The sequence below is a fragment of the Helicoverpa armigera genome, chromosome 16, assembly GCF_030705265.1.
Source record: "Helicoverpa armigera isolate CAAS_96S chromosome 16, ASM3070526v1, whole genome shotgun sequence".
NCBI lineage: Eukaryota > Metazoa > Arthropoda > Insecta > Lepidoptera > Noctuidae > Helicoverpa > Helicoverpa armigera.
This window is the reverse complement of record NC_087135.1, coordinates 3,866,559-3,893,233: the sequence shown is the minus strand read 5'-3', so window position 1 is coordinate 3,893,233 and position 26,675 is coordinate 3,866,559. Positions and strand designations below refer to the sequence as shown.

At 35.4% G+C, this 26,675-nt stretch overlaps 1 protein-coding gene across 2 annotated transcripts in view; it reads left to right on the top strand.

Annotated features, from left to right (window-relative positions):
- The first annotated feature begins 124 nt into the window (after window positions 1-124).
- The window catches only part of LOC110384572 (G-protein coupled receptor moody), a 50,421-nt gene continuing 23,870 nt past the window's right edge, over window positions 125-26,675 (top strand). For both annotated transcript variants that reach the window (XM_021345890.3, XM_021345891.3), the window contains exon 1: window positions 125-351. The gene's annotated coding sequence lies outside the window, so the exon portion shown is untranslated. The remainder of the gene's footprint in view (window positions 352-26,675) is intronic.

Here is a 26,675-nt window from a genome sequence, read left to right as displayed (position 1 = left end):
CTTTAGAGTGATAGTCATTAATGTGTACAAGTTTATTGACAATGCGTGCGCTCGCGCATTGTGCGGTACCGTCGTTATGTCAGTGTGACACATGCTCTTGAAGACGACGCACGCGTGTGCTGAGAAATAAAATTATTTGGCGCGAATTTATTTATTTATTTAATTAAATTGGTTACCAAGTTTTGTGATGACAGAAACGTTCAAGTACGTTACAAGGATCGTTTTAGTGACAATATTTTATTACACTCTGATATGCGTGTTCAAAGAAATCAAGCGGTACTGGCCTGGAATTGAATCGACAAACACTAATTGACATTGGATTGCTGGTTTATTTCTGTAAGCAGATAATTGGTAAGTGCTACCCACATTTTTGTAAAATAAAATAATTGAATAACTCTTATTCCCGAATTAAAGTGGTTCATCGGAGATACCTAATCTCCGCATGAAGCGTAGGCTTAATTAAAATAGTTGGCAGTTTGCTAGGAAAATAGTTACCTAAACACTATTTTACAAAACTTGTCTCATAAATTCGTCCCAGAAATTGGACGTGGATTACGAAAATACGATTCCTCAATAATTTGCTATTGCATAAACAATTTCTTACGTAGGTAGGTAAACTATTTTTTTATATTCTTACACATTTAAAAACAAAATGAGTTTTAATTTCTAATAAAATCATTAATTTCTAGACACTTATTAATTACAACCTAACTTTAAAGAACAGTGTCATTATTTTACTATTCGATTTAAAAGTTATCCGAATCAAAAATGTGGAAAAAATTGAAAAGGACACATCACGACTTTATGTAAATTAAAAGTTCAAGTCATTTAATATTTGAATCTCAAAGCTGGAGCAGTTAAGCTACACTATAATAAGACCATTTCTAAATATAACACGTTAGCATATCCTTTCGAAGATAAAATAAACAGTGTCGATCGGATATCCGTCGTCTAACTAAACGAAGGGATCACGCTACGTCAGTTACTCTATCTATACCTATCCTAATTTGGATACTTCCTATGTTCTTGGCCTTAAAAAACGATGACAAGTTCGTATGAAGTCATGTCTGTAATTAAGTAAGTTAGTATTGTATTAATTAGGTACCTATGTGAATGTTATGTTAGAGCCTAATATCCGACACAACAAGGTTAAAAAAAAGTGATTCTAATAGGTAAGTCCGTATTTTAAATTGGCCACGAAAAATACCACTTTTAAAAATAATACCTTAATATATATCTTATATAAGAATCGCTGTGGGCAAGCTACAGTATCCCCGAGTCACAAAGGCTATATTTCATCCAGGAAAATGCAATACTTCTCAAAGGAAGCGAGTGAAACTGAGGGCAAACTGCTGGTTATTCGTAAATCCCTATTATTATGTTGACCACAAAACTGATAAGACTTTTCAAACTCGTAAATAAACGTCATACAGTTTCTACACGACGAATTATGACGTACCATTGCTGTAAACGAAATAACAGGAAATCGCGAGAGTAATATTTAGTCATAAATTAGAGGATTATGTGAGAGACATTAATAATTTCTTAGGACGCGGGACGACGGCCATCTTGTCACTTGTCTTCAAAGGTTTCCTCAGTAATAATCATTCATCCCTTCAAAATATATTTATAATGTTTAGGGAAGTAGCACGGAACACATAATACTACATGTTAAATTATCTCAATAATTTAAATTTGATAGGTACCAATGAGTAATTCCAAAAAAAAAATTAGAAGATGTTGTAAATACGAGCCAAGTCACATGCCATTTCATCTGTCAGGCTATTCATCCTTGAGTTTCTAGCTAAAAAAATATGTTAAATAAAACAAATAATAATAAATGGTGACAAACTTTAACAGTTATCAGCGTCTGCTTTATATAAATACAATTTTATTTGTGTAGGGTAGACTGGGTACAGTTGTGCCAATTTTCGTTTGATCACCAATAATTTTGTTATTTGACTAATTAGCTCGCAGAAAAGGAACTTGTATCGCAATTTGTACATTTGTGTACGTAAAAACACTAATAGATTGTTCCTTAATACAATGTTTTACTCATAAGATCAATTAAAAAAAAAATGGGAAAGTGTCACAACCGGCCACATACCAAGGGCGGTTGTGACATGCTTAAACATATATCAAAATGGTCTATAATATCTTTTATTGTAGAAATGTTTAACATAATAAGCTTACAAACATAGTTTTGACAATCAACAAAACAACATTTGCTCTGTTAAAACTTGTAGGTGTAGAAAGGCTTGTAGCTTGAGCTACATGTACGAAATCCCTTGTTTCACTTCTTCATCGGCATTTTTATATTTTTTGATATCACACTGCGCTCTTTCGGTCTTCCACAAACGTTTTCTGGACATCTAAAAGCAAAAAATAATAATATGAGATTTATTATATGTATAGATATTCATCACAACCGTACCCAAAAAAATTGTCACAACCGTACTCAACGCATCATTTTGAAAACAAAAAATTGCCATGATTTTGCCAAATACTTTACGTAAAAAGAAATCACTTGTAATTAAATATTAATGTTCAACTTTTAAAGTAAAAAATAACAAGATAATCTATCTGTATAAAAATAACAGTAATTAGGAAAAGAAATCGAATTAAAATACTTACTTTTGTTTGTTGAAAAGCAATGTGGGCTCCTGCTTACGACAACGTCGTGCGTCGGGCAACGCAATATTGGGGAACGTGTTTAGGCTTGTAAGCCACGTCTTTCTCCCTTACACCCCTCCCCCGTATTACGTATAGTTTCGTTACAATTGCGACTGTCACTACCGTACCCTGGCACAACCGTACCCAGTTTCCCCTACTTGACCGAGAATGGCAATTTAATAGCTTGGATGGTTTTCACATATTACTCTAAAAACTCTAAATCTTAAAATTAATTATACGGTCCAAAAGACAAACAATTTTTTCCTACAATATTGTCCTTTTTGAGCGTAAGTAAAATTATTAAAGAAATATTCAACTCTAACCAAATTATTTGCTCGGCTGACCATCTTACGAAACCTATTGCTTATAACAATCGCTACCACTAAGACAAATAGTTTCTAAACATAATGTAATACAATTGTGACGTCATAATACAGTACATAATAGCATTATTTCAGACGACATTGTTCTGAATATTAAACAACTGTATAAATTGTTGGATATTTATTTACTCGGCATGTAGGTCAGCCCACGTTTTATTGAAGGTTCGTACTAAATTAAGTATTGTTTCAGTGTTTCAGTATGTGATAATGTAACCAAAATAATATGTCTGTCCTAAAAATCTTCTTTCAAGGTGAAACATGTTTTAGATACACGATATTCTAGGTAGCAAAATATTTCACAAAACAATGTAACGACCTTGTAACAAAACGCCCATAAAATCAATTACTTTCGATTGTACGTAATATGTAGGTAATAAATACTCTCTAAGAAATCTTCTAGAACTAATATTATGCAAGACATTAATGTGAAATATCCATAAATCAAATAAATAACAGATTTCTTAGAACAACTAAAATTAAGTAATTACTTGAATAGAATAGATTGAACACTGGGTACTTAGAGTCACATTAATAGTCGTCGGGAGAACGTTCAATACCAGTCAACCTATTAGCTAATTTCACTTTAACTTCTATTCAGAATTGCGACAATTATAAAGATATTTCCACACTAGATTTTGTCGCAACGAGTATCTTTAGCAGTGTGAAAACAATGGTATAACTAGCACCATTGAACGTACAATGCATATAAAGTATAAACTTTCATTGAAGTTGGGTGGCCACCACTAATTAGAAAAGATTATTTAAAATAACTACAGATGGACCTTTCTTTATGTAGAACATGTGTGTGCAATCGGCATGAAGAATAATGTTTAAATATTACGAGCTTGACTTCAATACTTTATACAATCTATCAATTAAACGAAATATGTTTGCACATCAAAATAGCAGCACGCGAATAAAATCTCGCAGCGTATCGTTGTTCCGTGTGAAAGGCCATTACATCTAGATATTGCACGTGGCGCAGCAAAGTGATCAAACCACTTAATTCTAATGAGAGTGTTAATAATCCCCAGAGCACACACTAGCTTAGCAACAATGCAGAAACTACGGTTTTATGAAAATTGGACTCATAAATATTTTCTGTTTATAATTTCTGCACAAGTCCACATGTGCAATAATCCTCACTAATATTCAAACTCTGTATGTTTGTGAAACTTTCATAGTTTGCGGTTAAGCCAATTGGAATGAAATAAAGTTTTAAAAGCATTGCAATCAAAGGGGAATTACTTATCTATACCTACCGCAAGGCTTTACATGAGACTAGGGGCGCGATGTACCGCGATGTCTTACTCGGAAATAGTTTAGCTACCCAAAAGTAAAATATTTATTATAATATTTTTGGAGCCTTCTGGGGTACAAACAAACAAAAGTGTTTCCTCTTTACTAAATTAGTAGGTATAGATAGTATATAATATATAAAAAAAATACTTGATTTGTACTGGCAAGTTTATTGACCCCTTTGTACTACAGAAATCAGGTGTTCTCAATAACAGCTGCAAATATTCCCACGCGTACCGATAACATATCGATTGACGTTTCCTTTCATCTCAATTTAAAAAGACAAGAACTTCAAACTTCATTAGCGAATTACATAGAAGACAGAAATAAACTACGTAATAAAAATTCAAGCATGTGTACCATTTCGTCAACGTCGTCAGATAAAAATAAAAGGTACCTACTTATTATAAAAGGTAAAAGCATAAACAAAATACCATGATGCCTCGTTGTCCATAATTTAATTCGTGTTCTCATGAAAATGTTACGCGATATTATTAATATTGTACAAACTCGTAATAGGTTCCTACATATATTTCTAGTTAACTGATACGGAAATGATGATGATGATGATGATGATGACTCCAGACCGATTTCGGTCACGGCGACTGCCTCAACTCCGTACAGGTAATTGTCGCTGGTGTGCTCGCATATGACTACAGTAGCCAATCTTCTTTGAGAAGGTCTGAGATACGGAAATATAACTACAGGAAATAATAAATTTCTTCAAAGCCGTAAATAAACGGATGAGAAATAGGGCTCTATGATATTCGTATTCAGAAGTAATGTTAACCTTCGTTAGTAACTATTTAGTAATATGTAGGTACTAATGTACCTACACAGGTAGGTATGGTGTTGTCAAAAAAAATGTCTTTTTCCTCTATTAAAAATTTTATTTAATTCCTACAAAAAACACAGTCGAAGTGATCAAAAACAGAGACTTACAAGCTATACCTTAGTAGTAAGAGTTTGTTTGCTTCTTCATACGCGCTGATCTCAGGAACTATTAGTGCGTCTAGAATAATTCCATCAGTGGTAAACGGTCCATTTATCAAAGAAGGACATAGGGTAAGTTGAACCGGATGCGCAAATATAGTAGCTAGTACTACACATAAAAATACAGCATGAGTACAATAACGTTTTGCCACTCTTGTAGGCTTTCATAATATTTTCAATTTACGCTTGTTTTTCTCCAATAATTTAAACCGAGCCCGCATCATTAATTACTTCGCCACAATTAATGGTATGATAGCAATCAGCTGTTACATCAACCGTTCATGATAAGGGATACTTAATTACTTCACTTTGCCTACAAAAGATTGGATAACAAAATTAATGATACTGAAAAATTTTCGACTCATCCATCACCTATTTTTGCTTGGGGGAAAAATTAAGTAATTAAAACAGACCTGGTTTGGCGACGATTTGTGGGAAAAGACAACGTCAGAGATGGTGATAATTAAACAAAAACTGTGATAATTTATCCCGGTTATCTGATAGAAGCCCTTTGTCTAAGTATCATAACACGTTTCTAGAAAACCTGGAAGACGAAAACCCGACATAAAACAATGATGCAGCTTTCACTTAATGTGACAACCCTACAGTGAATCAAATAGAAAACATCGTACGTCAATCAGTTTGTCGTGAAAGGACAATGTCCAAATTGGCCCTGTGCAGTAAAGAGTATCAGAATATACGATAATTAATCGCCTATTTTATTATGTAAGTTGCAAATACTCCTGTATCACGGACTAGCTGTATTCCAAAATAAACTTTTAATAGAATTTAACGCGACTAATAAAATTAGATCGCCATCTTCGCCTAATGTCATTTCATGTCAGAAGTCCAATAGGGATGTCCAATCAATTGTAATCTATTCATTGAATTATTAATCGATCGATTGTGTTTTCTTTTCTAGTGCTTTCTTTTAAACCTAATAAGAATACTTTATGAATGCAGTCATACTCCAATTTAAATAGGTAGTAAGAATAATATTATACAGTAATCAAAACTTTTTATTTCTATACAATCATTAAAACATCTTATTCATTTTTTACGACAATTAATACAAAAATAACATTTATTTTTCGGCGTAAAATAAACCATTGTCATAAATACCTACTTGTAATGTTTATATGACAAAGGTGATGTAATAGACAGTTTGAAATAATTTAAGACCACAGTAAATCTTAATCGAAAAAATCGATTATTGGTGTGGTGTTGTACTACATCCCTAGTTTTGCTGTGAACGTCACGTCGTCCGTCATTGATGTTATTAATGTTATATGTCATTTTATTTTTGTACTTCATCCACTTTTTAGAAAAACAACTGCATAGGTACCTAATTATCTAGGTAGGTATTAAGATATTACCTACTTTTCAGTTTCTTAAAAATCACTCAAAGCTATGAAAAATCGTAGGTAGGTAGGTACCTACATTTAATGGTACGTTCACACGCGCGCGTTCAAATCGACATTCAACGGGCACAGTCACGTTCACGAGCGTGTAAACGGTACGCCCGAGCCCGTGAACGCGCCCGTGCCCGTGAATGCCGCGAATCGGGCGAGTGTCGGTTTTTTGGCAAAGTTCAAAGGATGAATGTGCGGGCGCCCGGCGACTGTTTACACGCGCGCGGGCAGTCAGTCTCTCCTGCGCTTTCGCGACGAGTGGATCTTCATTCAACGTTCTAAGAAAGTCCCTTCGATCGGAGATTACAACATGGCGGAATGATCAACGTCGTTCATCATTTTGTTTCTTTTTCCAATAAAAAGTAAGTTAAGCCAAAGGCTATGACAGCAACAACACCGAGATCCTCGCTTCTCGCCATTCTTGCACTGACTGACACGACGGCGCGCGTGTGAACACCTTGAATGTCCGCCGGCCCGCGACGGGCAGCCCGCCGGGCTGCGCGGCGCGCGTGTGAACGTAGCATTATATTCGTTGTTATGGTTAGATTATAACCTCAAAATCTGATACTTTTTTTTGAAATATATCTTTTATGCAGCTAGTCCGCTATAAATACAAGATCTTCTAGGAATCTACTAATGATAGAGAATACAATACATAATTATCCGATGCTCTTGGCTCCAGGGCCAACTATGTATGGACGCAGAGCAATGTCCTTTGTCTACCGGTCCGTCTCAACGTCCAGGCCACACGTATTCCTCAAACTAAATATAGAGAACCTGCCGCGAAGAAATTCTATTTAAGGCGAAGTTATCAGATGCATAAACAATAATTCAATTATTGTAGCCACTAGAAGTATGCAACAAAGCGCATAGCTCACTCAAGGTTAGGACCTTATAATGATATAAATTGTGTGACTAATTACGACAAATGGCATCTTATTTGCTCTACTCAGTATACGTTAAATGATAAATGTTATATTTGACACCGAGGGTTATCGTACCACTGAATATTATTAACACTTTTTGTTTGTTTTTTAAAGATCGTTTGGCCTAGTACCCCGGAAATAATATTTGAATTTAAAGATAAAGAAATAACGGCTGTAAGTTGTTTTTTCTTTGCAATAACTTAAACATTATTTTTCGTTCCATAAATAAATATTGAACACTGTTGACGCAAAACAACTCGAGCTTAAGAGAAACGTCTATAAATAAATTGTGCTGTTAAATTAAATCTAGGCACATTAATACAATATTAGAAGCGTATGTGATTCATCGAAATGTTTATTCATAATACTTAATTAAGTTCAGATAAACCGGTCTGACTTTGAGTCACTTGTGCCGTTTTCCAATACGTACCTAATTTAAATGTCAAAAGTTTTTTTAGCAGTCCTACGTTCAAGATTGGAGACTTTCGATCAGTATTTTGTGGATAAAACGACAAGTTTTCATAATATTATGTAAAGACTTTAATATAATGGTGGTGTTGTTTAAGAAAATTTTCTTTCTTTATATTTTTGCGTAAGAAAAGCAGGCAACGTTTTTATTTTCCAAACCTTTTAAGAACCGCCTGGAGGCTCGAATCAATTTGTATTTTTTTTACTGGAGATCAGTTTCTCTTTTAAAAATTATAAAGTTAAATCGCAAGAATATTGCAGGAAATAAAATTTTTGAGTTGTAAAATGTGGATTTTTCGAAAATGTATTGTTATTACGGAGGCCCAGGGTAGTGTTAGATTGATTATTTCATTAAAATCTATGAAGATTAAGGTTTTAAAACTCTGCTACACACCTAAAAGAATAAAAGAGTTTACATCAAGAAGTAAGGACGAACTAATGACTTCTTTAAATACTGCAATTGTAAAAACTTAATTTCTTTTTGAATCGATTGTACGTAGGTACATTATTATTGTTATCTGTCACGTTGGACATAAATTGGCGACGAACCGTGTCTCGTCCCAGGCATTCAAGCAATGACTAACACTTTAGTATGCGCATTATTGAATAATATACCTCTGTTCACTTTATTGAGGTCCGCTTGGGTATTTTTTTTCAAAGAATTTCGTGATGACTAACTTAACTTTATTGCTCAGTTACCTACATCTAAATGGCTATAGTTCTTCTGTACTGCTGTAAATTATTATCATCTTCTCCCGGGCCTTTTCCCAGGTTTTGGGGTCGGTTTCCGGTCTAACCAGATTCAGCCGAGTACCAGTGTTGTACAAGGAGCGACTGCATATCTGACCTCCTCAACCCAGTTACCTGGTCGACCCAAAACCTCTTGGTTCTGCTGTAAATTATAATATCAGGAGTAAAAAAATCTGTATTACTTGTGTCTATCCTGTCCATCAGTTAAGTGTTTGAGCCGCTCAACGTGAACCTTGTTAATTAAAATAAATATTTGGATACATTAGCGTTATAAGTTTTGATAACCGATAACAGTGACGTAGAAAAACACTAGATAATAAATAGTATTGTCTTCACTCTTTGTAGTTAACCTAAGTCGCGTAATCATACAATATTTTGCGTAGCAATAACGCAACAAAAGCCTTACATCGTTAACACTGTTTTAATATCTTGAAATCCTTTTAACTTCATATTGATTCGTTTTGCCTTTACAATAGAGTTGTAATTCGCTTGGCGTTTAAAGTTCGCAGTTACTGGCTAGGAAGCATGATATCGTAAACATAGGTACGTTTGATATCAAAACAGTGGGCCGTTTATTTCACCTTTTAAAAGCATTACGTATAAATTCACTGGGCCCTTGTTTGGTCACTTCGTGTGTGGCTCACTTTCCACGATAATATACAAGGACATCATTTTCTTCGAGCGTGACTCAGAACTCAGGTATTGTTTTTAATAAAGACATCGTTAATTTGCATAACTTTACAAGTAATTCCTGCTTCGTCGTGGTCGGTTTGCTGATGTATTTTGTTTTGTTGCATTCTTGGTATTTAGCAATCGTAATGACTTATAAGTCTCATTAAGTTATAATAAGTGTTAATGGCCTTCAATGACGTTTGCTCTAAGGAGATATTCTACTGAAAGCAAAGAATATGAAACTAATGATTAAATAGAAAATGATTTGTACCTAATGCCTAAGAAATACGAATAAGATTGTATGTACTTTCTAAGTATGTCTTAGACACCAATGACTGTGTTTCGGATGGCACCTTAAACTGTAGGTCCCGGCTATCATTGAACATCCTTGGCAGTCGTTACGGGTAGTCAGAAGCCAGTAAGTCTGACTCCAGTCTAACCAAGGGGTATTGGGTTGCCCAGGTAACTTTGTTGAGGGGGTCAGATAGGGCAGTCGCTCCTTTAAAGCACTGGTACTCAGCTAATCCGGTTAGACTGGAAGCCGACCCCAACAAGGTTGGGAAAAAAGGCTCGGAGGATGATGACCAAGAAATACGAACTTACAAGTTCTGGAAAAATCTTAGAGAAATACGATATTTGGATGTAGAATCCTTAAATATCCATACCGAGAAATACCATGTTTAACCTTGTAGGTACCTACTTAAAATTATGATGTCATTAATGAGCCAAACCACAGTGAGATTTCCCCGTTGGCTAAATGAATGGATTTCCATACTAGGTCCACTTATTCCTAAAACGCTACAGTTCATTGACCCAATATTTATGTTCAGACATATTACATGTTACACACATATTTACGTTCAGACTCTCATCATACCACTCAGCAAAAGAGCAAGCATGTCATTCATATTTTTTCTTCTTTATTTATCTTTCCTATAGTTAATCATTTTGTTGCATATAAAGTGTTTTACAGATTTTCGAACAATTTATGAAGACAGATTTATAAAGCCAAAGTACCTAATGTTATTTCTGGAACCTTATCGTTTCATCGTATCGACAGCTTGTAGAATTACGTTTATATTTATACAGTTTCATTCAAATATTTACCCTCAATGACGTTGTATTGAAGTTTACTTACGTGCAACTCACGTTTGCAATAATTCCGTATTTAACTTAATGGTTAGTTGTTCGCTAAGAAAGGAATAACCGATTCCATGAAAAGGAAAATAATATTTTCCATAGAAAACTATTTCACTCAACTGAGATATAGATTTTTCGTGGAAAAGAACGAAAATTTGAAAGACATGATTGCTACAAAATAAACGAAATTACAAGTATTATTATATAAGGGAGCGTATTTTCCGCGTAAAAAAATAGGTGATCTACAGAAAAAGGCCCATTAAAAATATAAAAGAAGAATGATAACGTAAACAACACACGGTTGAGACATACCTACAATAAGTACTTACAAACTGTAAAAGCCAGTGTAAAATGCCCGCATTGGTCCTCAGCCCCACCAATGATACCAATTAGGTTTAATTGTCGGTTAGCCATCCATTCGAGTGTCCACAGTCCAGCGATGCTTAGCAACGAATCAAATTGTGTAATCCCATTTTCCATACACCATTTAGGGTCCCCTTATTGAAATAATTGTGACCACTGATTGGGTTATTAAAAAAAGGCATAACCCTCTTCTTACCCTCTTCTTACTTCAGTCACCGCCAATTGAATTGAAATGTAATAAAAACTTCATTGATTCAAACAGATTCTTTTACGTAATCTGTTTTTGGTTTTAAAATTATACTTTTCAAAGTTCAACAATTAATTCAATTGGAATAACCTAATTAAGTATTTAATATGTAATGACCAATTTACCTTGACTGACTTTACTTACCTAAGTACCTAATAAGCAATTCGAGGAATATTTTTGATGCATAAATTGCGGAATTTAGAGAAAAGAGCATGACTTTGAGAAATAAAAAATAGACCACAAATTACCCTTTTATTTTAGTAATAATTTTTCACAATCTAATTAATTTTCCTTTTATGGGTACCAAAGTAAACAGAATTCATGAATACACCATTGCTTTCTATTGATATTTCCGTTCGGTTGAGCACAGTAAAGGCTGCCTACAAACGTTCAATCTTACATCAACCCACATATTAATGCAACGAACCGTTGAACCAATTCCACCAGAACGAATAATTGCTTTTTTAGTCAATACAAAAGTTAAAAAACAGGACTGACTTGTGAATCAATTAAAAATAATACCTACTTTAAAACTATTTACATACTTATGGAATATGAAAAGAAAAACTACTGAAGTAGGTAGGTACTTAAATATTTACGTAATGCGGAAAAACATTGAAGGGTTTTTTTAAGCTGGACCAGTAAGATTAAGGCAATTAAACAAACTTCTCAGCTATTCAAAAAGTCAAAGTCAAATCATTTATTTCATTTAGGCCTTTACAAACACTTATGAACGTCAAAAATTATAAATAAGTTTGATTCAGGTTGCCCAGTCCAAAAGTAGCTTCCTATGGAGATGAACGGGCAAGAAACTCCATGGTTACTCTTTTATAGAGGTATTAGGTATATGTAGATAGATGTGATGTGTACACAACCAATCTGATTGCTCTGTCTTTCTTTGTGTTATGGCAATAAAAACTTCTAAAACATGAAGTTACCCAGAGCGTGAAGATCATTGCATCGGATTTGTGTACTATTTTATTTTACATTACGTTTCGTATTCAAAGGTTTTTATTTCAAATTCTTACAAAAGTGACTGGTTCGTAGGCACGTTAAGTTTGTTATAATTCAAACTACCATATACACCTTAAAGACAATTATTTTTGGTACTCATATGCTGTAGGAGTTTTCGCGACACCAAGGACCCAGGAAAAATAATTGAGATTTGTTTTAGTCCGTGAAACCCCCTCCCGCTGCAACTACAGGTCAGGGTTCACCTGATGATAACCCTCCTAGGAAAAAAGGTAGTATAATTAAAATATTCGCTGGCTGTATAAATCTGAATTCACGCAAAATCCCTCACGCCGGATTTTCCGACATCGGGCTTGCTTACAACGCAACTCTAATTTGCGTAACTGATATTAATTACAAACTGTAGAGCAATGTTATCCGTAATAGTTTTGATATAACCCTTTAACCTCTGGGGTATTTAGGCTACAGACTAGTTAGCAGACAAGGTTAGTGAATTATAAGCGGCTAAGCCAAACATATTCAGTAATATTATCATTTTGTATAGGTAGGCAAAACACAGAACGTCAAAGAGTTAATAAAGTTCTACTAAAATAATTGGATAATTTATGAACCATGCCCGAGATATTGGATTACGAGAACTACGTAATAAAACTACAAAAACATTTGATTTGTTTCGTAGCATCTAATCACAAAGTTTTCTATACTGCGAATGTAATTTCAACTTGAACAGGAAAACCTAAAACAGGATATTCAAATAAGGCCTTGGATACACGCACGGATTTTGAACATCGTTGTGAATTCTAATGGGCAGCACGTGTGGTGAAGTGGTTGGTGCATTCCGACCCTTATGCGGAATGACCAAGACCTATATACTGGTTGTAAACCTATGTAGTGATAGTTTTGTTTAAGTAAGGAAGGAAAAGTTATTGCTGGTCGACTCTTATAGAAAGACACGTCGTGATGACACATTCGATTCGGGTCGGCCGAAATCGTTTTCTAGGTAGTAAGAAACTTTCACAAAGCAGTCTGGAAGTTGCTGATGATACATCCAGGTATCTCACTCAATATAATAACTGATGTACACAATGACGAATCATAATAACACGTGAAGCCTGGACAAAAGTGTGTGTATTCGTATACAAACTTTTTGGAATTCGATCGAGCATTTGTTTCAGTCGAACAACGGTTTGGTGCTATAACACCGAGCGTAGATCATCCGTATCGAATTGCTGTGCTCGGTAGTTTTCTAAAATACTCCAAAAATGTGACCAGTATTTTGAAAGATAACGTGAACAACGCTGCTAGTGTAACATAGCGTGTAACGTTGACAATATAAAACCTGGCAAGAGTAAAAAATCTCGACTCTTTACATTCTCTAAACAGAACCGTTTAGGGTTTTGTTGAGAAAAATCTATGTTAACCGTTTCAACGCAACCCGAATCCTTAATTCCTTATTTAGCCTGTTTTTTTTTTATAAGTTAAATTGTGTTTTAGTAAAACTTTATACTCCTCGGATTTTGACTTAAAAAATTGGGTACGTACGGCATCGAAATAATGTACTGATAATGTGAAAACTTTTTCTTGTACTCGATGACATGTTATTAAATAACTTTGATGGATTTGCTGAAGTTTCCTAATTTTTACGAGTATGTTAGCGAAGTGACAGACTTCGAGGTGCGGCGCCATATTGATTGATAAGCCTGTTTATTTTCGGATAAAAATTACGATAAAATCTTATGTTAGCGTGTTGAGTTCTGTGAACCCGAAATCGCAAATGTACGACTTTTTGTGCAAACTTAAAATACCTAAAATGTCCTAGATTAGTGAGTTGACGTTATCTCAATTAGTAATGAAATTGATACCTAATCGTGTGTATGAAAGTTGAGAAGCTTCCAAAGTAGTAGAGAGTAGGTATACTTATCCTATTCCTATTAGATAGGTATTACTCTTTAAATCAATAATTTTCCAATTACCTACTAAAAAACGATATTTTCCATAGGCTCACAATATCACAAAATAATTTAAAAAGTCGACAAGAAAATGACCGATCTTATAAACCCATTTATAGAGGCAACAGACTCTAAGGAGAAAGAAAAACATTGTTGTATAAGCGTCGGGTGTCTATCGTCCCACGCCGAGAGGTTGTGTAAACAGTCTGTGGGAGGCTTGACAAGCGGTAATCAATCTATTGCTCGAACCTAGCCAAAACACTTCGATGGTATTACATGATCGGAACTATTGCCTGTCATCCCAAGCCCCGGCGCTATTGTTGTTGCCACACAATTGAGAGGATTCAGGTCCTGATTCGTATCAGTCCTATCTATAAAGCCTATCATGAAAAGGAAATTAGAGCTTTAGAATTTCGTTTAGGTAATCTTGTTTTGATACTACGATCCTCTTAAGCTTGGATGTTATAAATTACTTAAATCATCATCTGCCTAATTTGTATGTGGGGGTCAGCTGCCAGCCTAATCATATGAGAAATAGTGTTTTACATGGAATAACTGCCTATCTTCTTCTTCAAGCCAGTTACCAGGGCAATCCAATACCAATTGGTTAGACTAGTTGTCAGAAACGACTTAAAGACCTACAAAAAAAGAAATATAAATTATGTAGGTATGTACATTTATTGAATAAGTATGTGACGTTTATTTTACTTATTTTTTTATCCATCATTTTGATTTTGATTTCGTCATTTTGCAAACTGATTAATAAATAACCTATGTTCGTAAGTACATACTAAGTTCGTATGCATCGATGCACGATTTGCACTAACTGAACCGCACTTAGTAAGTTACACACGCTGTTAAACTCACTTCATTATACATACCACGAGCCATTTAACTAACTGAAGTTACGTATCTGTAAAATTAGTTCGTTAAGTAATTGTTTGGATTTTACAGCTTTGCTGACTGAATTTCAGGTTTGTTTTCTAGATTGGCGGGTAAGAGGATTTACCTGAAATTGTATGGCATTTCAATAATTCAAAGTCAATCTTGATTGTTCTTGCTCTGTTACGAAATCTTGAGACTTACACTGTTGACTTACTGATGTATTTTTTCATTCATTTATCGTCTTTCAGTTCTTAAATTCCGTGTGAGGATTTAAGTACATACTTAGGTACCTAATTAAAATTGTTCGTGATAGCAATCAGGCTGCAAAAATGTTCAGTATACAGATTGTTTTTTTTAAATGTAACTAAAATATGTTATAGAAATGACTCACTAAACGAAACAGTTAAGTTTTATATAATATTTTAAGCAAATACATTCCGGTTAGCACAATCATGGCGTTTATTCGATGATTACTCGAATCACGAGTTGTATCGATTGCTCATCGATTACGATTGGGTCAAATGTTTGTGAATGAATTCGATCGGTCAGTGAATGAGTCATGTTTTTTTCCTTATAGTGGTTTATAGTAGGTGAAGGTATGTCATGTTCGGATTTCCTTATTTGAGAGTCAGACAGACTTGAGGACGTAATAAATTAAGTTAAGGCCGAAGACATTTGTTGGTTTGAACGTAGTAATTAATATAAGGAACTATTTATGCAAAATAAGACGTGTACAAAGATATATTTAAAAACAAAAATAAAAAATGGCGTTCTTATTCCTACAGAGATTGGCAAGTGATATTTTTACACTTCAACATTGAGCGATTTTCTTTGTACTTAACAAACTGAAGACTGTTACTAAGTAACTTTCTCAAGTAAGCCGGCTTCAAGACTTATAAGTAGATGTAAGCAAGTTTTTTTGTAAGGAATCAGTGCAAATCCATATTTGTTACGGTAGTGAACGATTTAACTTGGTCACAGTCGAGTTGCCTTGTAGGCGATGTTTATAAAAGTGTTCGAATATTTCTTTGATCGTGTACCGAAGAAATCACCTAGTTACGTAATTCAGTTATTTAATATACATAGTCAGTTTTTTTAGTATTGTTATTTTTGGTAATATTTTTTTAAAAATTAAAATCTGCTAAGCATGTTCATGATTTTATGTTTACATTGTTCAATACTTTATATATTATAGGTGTTATTTATTTTTCTGCTGTGTATCAGACTAGCTTTCAATTCTAGTTTATATCTATGAATAATATTGTTTAGAAAAATCCTTTAAAAAGAAACATTGGTAGTGTGGAACCTACATTTCTTCCTAAATATCAATTTACAAGAGATTTATAATAAATCCTAATAGTATGGACTGGAAGAACCATTGAGCGACAATGAATTACAAAGTAAAATATGATTACATTTACAAATCATATTTTCTGAAGTATCTGTGATCCCTTTAGGAAAAACAGTTTATTACAAAGTATTTCTTCATATTATGTATATTGGATAAATCAGTTTTTTGTGTAAAAAGAAAAACCAAGTCCATAGATAACTATGCGCAAAATTAGATAGATAACTTCGTAGTTGAGCATTTATTTATCTTTACTTTTTAAGATTGTTATTTAATATTCCAACTTCTTATATGTATACCTATTGTTTAATTAGTTTAGCAATAGAAAATCCCAACTAATGCTCAATGAGTATGTTTGTCTGACATATTTTATCGTTGTATCTTATAAACCAGACAATTGAATTTTCTTAGAAAAATGCTTGAAGTGTAGCATTGGACATACGTAATGTTTAATTTAGCCAAATTTATCAGAACTCTACTGAAACGATAGAAAACCACAAATTAGTTATTTATTACTACCATCACGCATACATTTATTCTAAATTTTAAACCGCGCTCATGGGAGCTTCTCTTATGACCCTGAAGAAAAGTAGACAAATGCCCGTTTTCACCTACAATCTCTTAATCTAAGTGCCACTTAGAATAAAGGCTCTCCCAATTTTGACATAAATAACTATGTATAAGGGACACCTAAACTTTGGTGAAAACGAAATTCTGATCGAAATGTTCCGAAAATGCTCTTAGGGGATCCCTAATTTAGGTATTTGTTGGTGAAAATGGGCATAAGTTACCCGCCTTTTATTTTTAGTTTTTGTATCTCAATCAAAAAACATTTCAGCCTCCACTTCAGACTTCCAGCGTGACTGTGTGACGCAAAGACAGAGTTAATAAAAAAATCACTTATAGGCAAGGGAATGATAGAACAGTAATTATAAATCACAGCTTGACAAGAATACCTACGTCTATCCGTCACAACACAACTAATCGTGCAGCAAGTCACTCAATTCTCTCATTCACTATGCTGATGCCATTCCATTACAATCACCACACATTATTGATCAACACCCCTTAACACATACACAATATTTTCATCCCTATTACTACTTCTATAAGGCTTAGAATTGTCTGACAACCATTTGCAGGAATGTGAGAAGTATACTAAGTAAAATCACTTGTACAAACTGTTCATTATTGAGTGAGGTATTGCAATGTTGACCTTACTTTAATACTTTTATATGTTTTTGCGTTTCTTTCTATCTTTACTCATATTTGTAGAGGTTCCAAAATTAATGAACCGATTTAAAAAAAAAAACTTTCGCCGCTGAGAACCTAGGCTATCGCCGAGTAACACAGGGCATAATCTCATCGTAAGTTTCCTCTAGAAACCGCAAGAAAATAGCTACTAGATAATAGTCATCTTACCTATCACGATATTCGGGTATGACACCCAGTTCATTTAAATATCATGATAAACAAAAGCCATTAATAAATTGTATATTCTCCTAAGTAAACATATTTCAGAAAGTACATTAAACATAATAAATGCTCTTTGTTATCTTTGTGCAAACATTTACTACGCAACGTTGTCTAAATATTGAAATAAATAATGTAACTATTATCTAATCTAAACAATAAGCTATTTAAGTACCTACTTGTTTTTAACATGTGGTTAGAAGAACTATTGATGTGCACTTGACAATAAATCGGGGAAATTAATTCGAGTACTGAAGTACGGATGAAGTATCTAAGCTCCCCAGCAGAGCCCACTAGGACCAAGGTCTGTCGGGGCTGCGGGATTGTTCGGAAGAGTTACCTACCGCGGCCCTTGTACATAAAAGGCCTACGACGGAACACGACGGTTTTTAATCAGTAAGAGTCTGACACTCCCTCACCGCTGCTAACCCACAGCAGGAGATGTAATTTGATAATTTTTGACGTCGTTAAAAAAAAGTATCTAAGCTATACATCTGATTCCTGCTTTATAACAATAACTAGGTAACATTTTTTATCCGTCTACTAACTAACTTCCCTTGACCTGTTGTTTTTTTTTGCGAAACTCTCGAATATACTTCGATGGTTGGTGGTTTTACAGCAAAAAAGCAAAGACTTTGATATATTTTACGCACAAATTCAGGATTCATTTCAAAGAGAATTTTTGCAGTATATCCCACTCATATTTAAAACAAATATATCTCGCAACCTTTTGTGGACCACAGCGTGGTTTACTGAACACAACTCTATTTAAGTGCTGAAGCTGACCTTTACAATATAACACGATACACATTTTGTAGTTACAAAGATAACTTAATTAATAGCAAAACACTGTTTGTCACATTCAACTCTAAGTAAAAAATGGTCTTTATACTTTAAATGGCACCAGCGATATTTTATTTGCATCCTTTTTTCTAAACTGGTTTAGGGTACGTATGGATTATAAAACTGGTATTACAGACCATATAATTTGACATCACTATTTTTAGTATAATGTATGTTACATAAATATAACACAATAAAAACAAGCGCATAAATCACACTATAAGGATATTAATGTTTATTCAGAAGATGAAATCATATAACTACTTTCGTCTGTATTTGCTGCAAAACTCCTTTCTACCTTCGATTTCTTACCTCCAGTTTAAATAACCTCAAAAAGGATCATCAATCACTAACATTAACTTGACAATCAACCACATTACCATCACAGGACATAAACTGAAGAAATCAAATCAATGATATATGAGTAATGTATATAATCGAGTAAGTTCTCGATTTAGGTTAATCCAAGGAGAACGAAATGACTAGCGGAGATGTCATAACGCAAAATCTTCTAAGGAAGTAGCGCTCCAAAAATGGGTGTTCGGAGAACGAGGAACATTGGCTCCACCCTTACTTCCATAATCAATTAAGACCAGGTTTAGTTTTGCTTTGACAAGAAACTCGAACGCTTCGTTAGCTAGTAGGTAACTGATCACGCCTTCTGTAGGTACGTCACTAGACCTACACGAAAACGCCTGATACCTGATACCTTATGGTATCTCCGCTATCTTTCCTTCCTCCTTGGGTTAGTCGCAATGCAATAGCTCTCAGTTTGAGGTTGATTATATCCCAGTATTGCGGGAACGACTGTGTGATGTATGATCGAGACATCGATTATGGACGTATTGGTATCTCGACCTGGTTCTTTCTTAACTCATCGTGTGAACTACGTATTTATTTAAGGACTTTTTTATGAAGACAAATCTATTGTCGACGATATTGTATATATTGTATGAATTATAATGGCTGGTTGTTTTTGTGTCTTTTGATTGGACTGCAAATCATTATTGTGAAAAATGTCACTGGGCCACATTGTCTACAAGATCAAATGCCAATTTATTTTCCTTTAATCGAGAAACCAACAGAAAAATAGAACAACATGTGCAGTTTTTACCCACAACATTTGATTATAACTTAAGTCAGCATACAACACAAGCTTACAAACAAACTTTGACATAAACAAAACAATATCTATAACGGTACATTACAAACCCCTTGAGAAGCCTATTCTTAAGCCACGAGCCACATCGATACTTCAATATCCTTGTCCCAATTCCCAAATATACTGTTGATAAACAAAACTTTCAAATATCCTCAAAGAAAATGGAGCAGATACTATACCCACGATGGTAAATAACTCCCAGCTTGGGTCTATTTATAAAACTTTTTGGAGTGATCCCTTGGGACAAGGGGACATCGTAACCTCTTTCGAAATACGGTCAAGGAACATGACATTTGGCGGTTATAAAACAAACCTTTGTTTTTTTTTTTGTATCTGCATTGTTCGATTGGATTTCTGAATGTAACGGAGCAGGAGTTTTTTTAATAGTCCTCGATTCATTGACATATTTGATAGGTGTTACCTATGTTTTAAACGTGTTATTTGAAAAACAATTATTTTCACAACTAAGTACTACTAACTAACTAGTTTTTCTACTTGGTGCACTTAATGTGGATTTCAATAACGGATCCTTCCGCTATTCCGCAATTTAGGGATTGAAATTTTACCTAATTGTTTAAATATATTATTTAATATAATATCAAAGCTGCTATCTGTAGATAAGCAAAACGCCACAGCATCATTCGAAACGAGCATAACACCTGACAAACAAACCAACAATATTGGCTTACATCGGTTAAATATCTCAAGTGAACATGCAAATATTTTACGTCAGTTTCCCAATGATGGTGTGAATCAGAGTCGCTGACTCAAACATTCTCTCGACTCAGGTAGCTTTTATGACTCATAGACATTCGTCACTTCGCCACTGTAGTACATTATGTTAATAGTTCTTGGTATATTTTATATAACTCTATGTTATTATGTTACTCGACAGTTCTGCCTCATATGTTACGTGAATATGCATAATTTGGTAACTTCTTTCGGTTTTTTTCTAGCTTGCGTACGAAATCTTTTGCAGATTTTGGATTTTATCCCGTCATTTTTTCTATTGGTTATCTCAAATTGGTTCTATTTCAACTTCATATATTATTTCAAACTTTATAAAATTATGTGTGTTGGAGAATTAAAAGACTTTATTAATATAGCCTAGTTTTGGTTTTTATGACAAACCGACGATCGGGGCGGACTTTCGAAAATTGTGTGGTCGTGACTCAGTCATTAGCTTTACGGATACGAATAGTTCCTATAGAACCTACTGCTCTTTATGTAGGTTTCTGAGCATAGCAAGCCACATCATTTTCTTCATTACAACGAGAAAAGATGAAAATTAAACAATGCAGTATATAAACGTTATTTTATTCACAATCTTCATACATTAAATGGAAGCTAAGAGTCATAAACATTATTCTTAAAAAGAAAAATATACGCACTTTTTTGTAAAAATACGATTAAAAAAGTAATAAACACGACTTATGAAAGAGGATTTCCGCTTTGAAGTCCAAAAATTTGCATATTTTCAAAGCCTTTTCTTGTTTTAGAAATTATAATATTTTTAATACCTTGTACACAAGTACGTACCACCCTTTTTACTGAAATCTTCAAATTATGAGTTCTTTTTAACTTAATATTTATTGGCCCTTTTATGCTACGCAGGTCATTTAATTTTCATTTCAGGAACACATGAATAAATTTTTTTAAAGTATGTATATCAAGTTAGAAAGTATTTTTCTTATTGTGAAGTTGTTTAATTGTGTACTTACATAATATGACGTGTGAGTATGACTAAGCAGGAAAAACCATACATGACAAACCTTTGAGGTTTCGCTATTTAAATAATAAGTAACATTATAGTTTATTTACTATTTTGTTTTAAAATGGTGACGAGTTGTGGCTAAATAACAATCAAGTTTTAATTTATGCTTGTTTCGAAAAAAAAATGAAAGGAAAAGTGAAACTCAATTACTTGTACGATGCACGAGTGGTCAGCTAAGTTCGTGACTATGTTCGTCATGCCCCAGGGCTAATAAACTGATCATTGCGCCGCGTATTGAAAAACAAAAGAGACACGATATCGCCATTGGTCAAATTAGCTTCAAACAGAATTAAAATGCCAAATGCAAACTGCCAAATGGCCCTGCTAAATGCCAACCTGTGCCATAAAAAAAATTGCAATTACTGCTGCTGTATTTGATACGAAAAGATCAGATCATTCAGAGATTTAAACGTTTCGTTAGGTTAATAAACACCCGCCGGGGCTGCGGGATTAATCGAAAGAGTTACCGCGGCCCTGGTACAGAAAAGACAGTAAAATCTGACACTCCCTCACCGCTGCTAACCCACAGCGGGAGGGGTCATTTGATGATTTTTCCCGTCAATAAAAAAAGGTCAATAAATACAAACTTCTCTTTACTTGCACTAATTGCAAAAATTATGCTTTAATCACTTGGATATTCAAGCATAATTTTTGCAATTGACTGGCCTAGTTTACCACGGAAGAAACCAATGAAATATGTTGCTATCTGTACTAAATGTAAATCCGGGGACGGATGACACGAAGCGTGCCCCTAACTGTCCTCTTCCTACACATATAAATCAAAGATTATATTATTGCCTGATTCATAACAGAGGGGACATTATCTATAATTCAGTGTAGGTGGGACCGACGGACAACGACCGACAAATTGCTGCTAATGTAATCATTATTGCTGTGCACGACACCTATAGGTATGTAAAGTTAATTGTTACAATAGATTGCTATTATGATACGTAGTTGAAGATAAACTTTGCAAGTTGCTTTATTGATTCAATAAAAAGATGGTTATAGTTTAATTGTGTAAGCTACAGATATATCATCTTCTTCACTATTTTCACACTTCAATAATATTTTTAATTTATTATAATATATTATGCAAATCTGCATATTAGTGCGTGGAAATACTATAAAAACAATCTTAATATAGTGATTTTTATGTGACATTATTAGTAACTCATAGTGTTTGGTGATTTGAACAGAAAAAGTGACTAAAGTTGAAAAAGTGACGAAGTGACAATCGTTTTTTCGAATCGTTCTTCACCTACCTACATATTTTTTACTATTTCTCATAATTCTTGTTTATGACATATCGTCGTATTGTCATATCATCTGACAGTTGGAAAAATGTTGCCATAGTAGAATTTTGAAATCTACCATGAACAGCGATGATGATGATAGAAATACCGCAGTGCATGCTACTTCTACGAAAACTAGCAAGAAAGCCATGACCCAACAAATATTCCATCCTTCTCTTTTCACCAGACAGAGGTCTAACTCTCTTAGTGATGTGCTACCTAGAGAAAGTAATACAAATACTGTGCCCTCTATGCTGAATCTAAGTGCAGCACCCAACAATCTGCCAACAACTATACCCGATTCTGAATTGCCAGATATAGAAAAGCTGCCCCCAACATGGCAACGTGTGCCAAAACCTAAAAAACGCAAGACCAGCGAGCTATCACCTCCGCCTACCACAAGACAAACAGGAAATCGATTTACTGGTCTTCCAATCGATATAACGGAACGAGAACTTAATCAACAACCGGTACCTAGCAAGCCTCCACCAATCATTCTTTATGGTGTAGATGATTCAAGGAACTGACCAGATTAATAGAGACTGTTATAAGCCCAGCTGATTTCAAGTATAGGATAATCAACAAAAACAACATACGGGTTATGATTAATACAGCAGAAAACTATAAAAAAGCGATCAGCCTCATACGCGAGAACGGTCTCATCGGACACACATTCACGCCAAAAGATGTTAAATGCTACCGTTTTGTCATCAAGGACTTACACCACACCATACCCCATGAAGCGATAAGGGAAGCAGTCGAAGCTACTAACAATGAAATTGTCGGTGAGATAATTAATGCTCGGTATGGTCCAAACAAGAGACCCACCTCAACCTTTTTTGTCAATGTGAAGCAAAACATTCACAATCGCGAGATCAAAAACATACAGTATATATTTAATCAAAAAGTCAAAATAGAAGATCCGCGTAAAGCTAAAAGCATTGCTCAATGCCAGCGATGTCAACAGTATGGCCACACTAAAAATAACTGCATGCGACCTCATAGATGTGTCAAATGTGGAGAAGGGCACAAAACTTCAGACTGCACAAAGAAGGATAGATCCACTCCAGCCAAATGTGCACTATGCTCTTGTGACCACCCAGCAAACTATAAAGGCTGTGAGGTGTACAAAGATATCCTGGCTCGCAAAAATAACCGCACCCCACGTGCAAGGGTGCAGCAGACACAAACTGCACTGAATCCTGCAGCTGACCAATCCACCACCAACACACGAGACCCAATAAAAACTCATCAAAAATCTTATGCAGAAGCTGTTCATGGATCTAACTCTGCATCCCAAGATCGATCCCAAGCTGGCCAACATCAAACCAACACATTGGAGCATATTCTTATGAAGCAGAGCGAAAAAATGGATCTCCTAATTCAACAAATAGGTTCACTGGTGAGCCTTATAACTACTCTCGTCTCAAAACTCACAAAATGATGTATTTATTCATAGCCGCCTGGAACATCAATGGCATTGCACCCAACACAAATGAGTTAGAAGTATTCCTCATAGAACACAAGATCGATATATGTCTGATATCAGAAACTCACACGACAGTTAGGAGTGAAATACGCATACCCGGCTTCTGCGTGTACCATACCCCCCATCCAAGTGGTGGATCTCATGGCGGATCTGCCGTGGTAATTAAAAATAGTATAAGACACTATCTACTGGAACCATTTGCGACTGAACACCTCCAGTCTACGGCAGTTAGAGTGGAAGATCCTTCAGGACCTTTTAACATCTCGGCTGTATATTGTCCGCCTAGGCACGGTATCAACGAAGACATGTTTTCAGAGTATTTTGAGACCCTAGGAAATACATTCATAGCAGGAGGAGATTGGAACGCCAAACATACCCACTGGGGGTCGAGGCTCACGTTGACCAGGGGACGCGAACTCAAAAAGAGCATTGATGCAAAACGCATGACATCATTATCCACAGGTAAACCAACATACTGGCCAACTGATAGGAACAAGCTCCCCGACCTCGTTGACTTTTTTGTCACAAAAAACATTTGTCACAAGTTTTCCCAAATTGAATCCTGTCTTGACGGTTCTTCAGACCATACCCCCATTATCCTAAGACTGGGTAAAACCGTTGTCTATCATAAGCCTAACGACGTACTCTATAATTATAAAACTGACTGGGATAGTTTTAGAGAGTATGTTGAAGGCGAGATTAACCTAAACCTTCCTCTGAAATCACCTGAAGATGTAGACAACGCATGCCTCTACATTACTAATCTTGTACAAGTAGCTGCATGGAACAGCACCCCTGAGCTTAAGAGACTGGCTCACAAATGACTTACTCCGCTCGAAGTCCGAAGAAAAATTGCTGAAAAGAGGCGACTACGCAGAATCTGGCAAACATCACGTCACGAACAGGACAAAACTCTTCTTAACCGAGCAATCAAGGAACTCAAAGAGATTCTTGCGAACGCTAGAAACAAAGAAACGCAACAAAGGCTAGAGAGAATGGCCCCTCATGCTAATGGGATCCACTCTCTATGGAAAGCGACTAAACACCTACCATCACCGCAACAATGTTACCCTCCTATCAGATCAGGAAATTCGTGGGCCCGTACTGACCAAGAAAAGACCGACACTTTTGCCACCCACCTTGCCAACGTCTTCAAACCTAATGAATCTTGTGTCCCTGAGAATCCTGAAATAGATATCACTCTCAACCAGGACTTACAACTTTGTCTACCACTGCGACCAACATCTCCACGCGAATTGTCCAGATTAATATCCTCAATGAAATCCAATAAAGCGCCAGGATTTGATTTGATTACTCCTAAAATACTTAAGGAACTGCCCCGCAAGGGACTCGTCTTTCTCACTACCCTCATCAATGCGTCTCTTAGAACCTCATATGTACCTGCTCTCTGGAAAATCTCACAAATTGTGATGATACACAAGCCAGGAAAACCGACCAACGAAGCTTCGTCTTACCGCCCTATTAGCCTAACTCCAGTACTATCAAAGCTATGGGAAAAAGTTGTACTAAATAGGCTGAAACCATACCTTTTGGAAAATAATATCATCCCAGATCACCAATTTGGTTTTCGTGAGCAACACTCTACCATTGAGCAGGTTCACCGAGTCTACCGCACCATAAGGCAATGCATGGAAAACAAGGAATACTGTTCAGCTGCCTTTCTTGACGTCCAGCAGGCTTTTGATCGTGTATGGCACAAAGGACTACTGTGCAAGATAAAACAACTCTTGCCCCACTCATTTTACCCCCTAATGAAATCATACCTTAGTGACAGGTATTTCCAAGTTAAACTGCGTGATGCAAGATCGTCCCTTGTAGCGTGCCTTGCGGGGGTACCCCAAGGCTCCGTTCTGGGCCCAGTATTATACAATATCTTTACCAGTGATCTCCCACAATGTCTTGACGTCTCTGTTGCAACCTTCGCTGATGATGCAGCATTCCTGGCCTGTAACAATGATCCCAAAAAAGCGAGCTGCATATTGCAAAAACAACTTGACCAGACCTACGACTGGCTGAACAAGTGGCGAATAAGAGCTAGTGCGCCCAAATCGCACCACATTACATTTACGCTCAGACGTGGAGACTGCCCCCCAGTCAACTTGGGTCATGACACTGTACCTCGGTCAAGTTGTGTAAAA